This window comes from Bombus pascuorum, chromosome 6, assembly GCF_905332965.1.
Source record: "Bombus pascuorum chromosome 6, iyBomPasc1.1, whole genome shotgun sequence".
Lineage (NCBI taxonomy): Eukaryota > Metazoa > Arthropoda > Insecta > Hymenoptera > Apidae > Bombus > Bombus pascuorum.
Window position 1 is genome coordinate 7464345 of NC_083493.1, and position 3436 is coordinate 7467780.

The window sequence follows — 3436 nt, forward strand, 5'->3', positions numbered from 1 at the left end:
CGAACTTTCGAGAATTTTCGAAATACTTGAATGTTCAACGTTACTGTACTGTAGGTATACAGGAGCAATCGAATGTATTCTCGTGGAAATGGCGCGCGATGAATACCAATCGTGATGCGTGTAATGCTTTGGTAGGTAAATTATCGCTTTCTTCGGGATCGTCATACATATATCTCTGGTGGAGTCCGCTGAAACGTTCTAACGATTTCTGCCATGACATTCATCAACCAGGCTGGTTCGTGTAGACTAACTAACAACGGTTGATCACAGATGAACAACGCCTTTTCCCCTCTAATACATCTAATGCTCGCCGTGGCCCTCCGCTTCCGGCAGGCTCCTCCTTCAACGCCAATCGCATTTGCAACATGCTTACAGGGAATCGAGCGTGTATCGATCGATCGTCGGGACCCGTAGCGATCAGTTACCCTGACAAAGCTCGAATGGAAACGTCCAGAGAAGAACTTAGCCACAATGAGAGCTCGCGTGTGGACGAAGAAGACGAACAGAGGAACGACGACGAAGACGAAGCGCTCCACGAGGAGAAAAAAGATTGCTCGGACATCAAGAGACACCGACGATCTACGTGCAAACTTAGGTTGAATATTCCCTGCCCTGGTAGACGCGAGAACGTCGTGGCTATCGTAGAACCTCTAATAGGGCGCCTGATACCTTCGTCACGGATGTATCGCGGCGAATCGACCGGGTATCGATCTTGTGCTCCATATGCCATCGATGGCCGGTATTATCGTATGTACATTGTACACAGTCAAAGGGAGACGAGTTCGCGGCAACGTGACCGTTGTCTTGCCTGCCCACGCCTCGGACAACGTAAAGTCAACTCGTTCCCTTGGTCCATTCTTCTGTCCCAGGGCGAGCTCGTGATCCCCGCTGACGCTCCACCGTGAGCTATATTAATTTCACCAGTCAGCATTGATGAATGTCAAGGTTCAGCGCGAACCAGGAACGCGAGTAACTCTTCGAAGGGATTCGAGGCCAGTGGAATCGCGTGCCACACGAAGATATCGCTCTGAACGATGCGAGACTTCAATCGATGAAATAGTAGAATCCTCTCGTTTCTTCTGCTCTCGACTCTTAATTTCAAAGTTTCAAAGAGCTCGATCGAGTCAAAGAGTATATGGAACGAGTATATTGAACAATGGGCGATATTTCGAAGGTACCTGACCTCGTGTGTTGAATCACGAGGACATACAAGTGGTTTGGACTCGATCGCCTGGTTATCGTTAGTATCGTTGATTAGCGTTAATTAATAGGATATTAACGTTTCGTTGGGAAAACACAAATGCCAGGCTGGTTCGCGCACGAACACGATTAGCTCGTTTACCGTGTCTATGCGAACGTTGAATAGAATTCCAGACGGCAAGCTTAGCGTGGCCTCGAAGCTGGATTAATAAGCGTATAGATCGGAGCGTGTATCGAAACTAGTCTAACGCGGGTAGCAATCGAAAGCCCTGCGATTACGAAGTAGGACGAGCAATTATATCGCTCTTATTCATCGGAGCTGCTCGGCCGCTGGTTCGATTATCAAAACGTATACACGATGGAGGAGGAAATACTGTTCCAGTGTTCGTTCAATTGCCTATTACGACACTTTAGTCTTTTGCCCGGTTTCACGGTGTAGATCTTGGTAATTTGTATTAATTCGCTCGGGTACTCTTGTTTTTATTCGATACAAGCTGTGCTCGGTGGCGTTCGGTGATTAGGGTTGCGCGAGAAATTACTTGATAAGGTACTGCAAATTGTGCCACTGACGCAAGATTAAATGCCACCGGTACACCGTAATGGAATGTTCATATGTGTTTCTACATTACAAGATTCGATTAGGATACGAGTGATTTCTGTTAGTTGAGACGATATTAGACATTCTTAGACATTGTTTTCCCAGGACTCGTTAATCGATTTCAGAGAGAGAGAAAATGGTTAAATATATTGTGTAGCTATATGTACGTTTCATAATAATATCCAAATTCGTTCTACGCTATTAGCAGTACTTGTATGAATTTTATCAAATAACAGAAACTAATGGCAAGTTAACGACTAGCATCTTCTTATGAAATCACTGGATCAAAAATACTATATTTTTAAATATCGTTGAATTAGACTTTCTATCTTAGAAAGAAATATCAGATTAGTAACTCAGAGAACGTTCCAAATAACAAAAATACAATACTTCCATGAAGTTTGACAATAAAGAATTTTATTATTGCATGCTGTTTTCTACAAAAAAATTTCATCCTCTTTATGTCACGATCGTAAAGAATGACCACCACTTCGTAGTTAAATTACATTCTATCAACGCCAAACAAGTATCCAGATACTTCCCAGCAGAAAGAGTCCAACCATTTTCTCTCCCACGAAGTATAATTTTAGCGCCTGTCATTATCTCATAAATTCCTGGACAATCACATCAATGAGCAAAAAACTTCTCACCATCTCCCATCAAAAGATTGCCCTCACTGACCGTCTACAATGTCCGCCTCGCCCTATTAAAACCAACAAACAAGGAATGCATATCAATAGGCGACGAACTGGTAAAAAGCCATCGCCGTAATAGGCTCGATCCTAATTACCGTTACAAAACCTAGCCGGGAGATTTCAGCTCGTCAGGCGAGACGAATCAGGATTCAGCTTTGCCGGTAATAAAGGAACGGAAGACGCTCTGGTTCCTGCGAAAGTCGAGCACAGACGATGGCACGCGAGGGGACTGATTACGATGTGCAGCTTCTTTTCGGAGTCCGGGTCTGGTTTCACGCTTAGAATAAGTTAACTTTTTCCACGACTGGCTGTCAGTGAGTAACGGAGAGCAGAGCTGGTCTGATCCTCGTGCTCATCGGATGAGTTACGGCCGATCGTTCCGGGCCTCCTCGCCGCGACCGCTAATGGTGGAGTGTGCCAAACGTACTTTTTGTCTGCTGTCTCCCTCTGGCCGCGGATTCGGCGACGATCACGGCCGATCCAGCGCGTATAAACGCGCCGGTTGCCCGAGTTTTGTGTAAACGCGGGAACTGACCTACCGTCTGAATATTCGCCGAGCAGAAGTAGGTCATACGAGAGGATCGAATGTGAAGCTGATGGATTTTTTTCGAGGTGTAAGTTCCGAAATGAAAGTTTTATTTGCTTGGGAGAGAGAGAGAGAGAGAGAGAGAGAGAGAGAGAGAGAGAGAGAGAGAGAATAATCGAGTTGGCGCGAAATCCCCGGTACTTTGAATTTGAAATCACACAAAGTCCAGACGTAGCGAATTGTAACTTGAAATATTTGACATTTGAAGGGAGCGAATTTCATTGAAATATACGAAACTCGAATGTTTCCATCGCAAAAAGAATTTGGATGCTTTACTAATACATTATCTTTCATTTTTAATCGTTTCGTATCTCAAATACATATATATTTCACAGCCCAAAAAAGAAATTAAAAATA

The 3436-nt window shown here is 44.4% G+C and overlaps 1 long non-coding RNA gene across 1 annotated transcript; it reads right to left on the reverse strand.

Moving 5' to 3' along the window:
- Positions 1-2193: 2193 nt before the first annotated feature.
- LOC132907899 (uncharacterized) lies at positions 2194-3148 on the reverse strand. Its single transcript, XR_009658279.1, has 2 exons — positions 2589-3148; positions 2194-2501 (listed from the first exon to the last, which is right to left on the reverse strand). It is a non-coding gene; the product is annotated as an uncharacterized LOC132907899 (long non-coding RNA).
- Between the last annotated feature and the right edge of the window lie 288 nt (positions 3149-3436).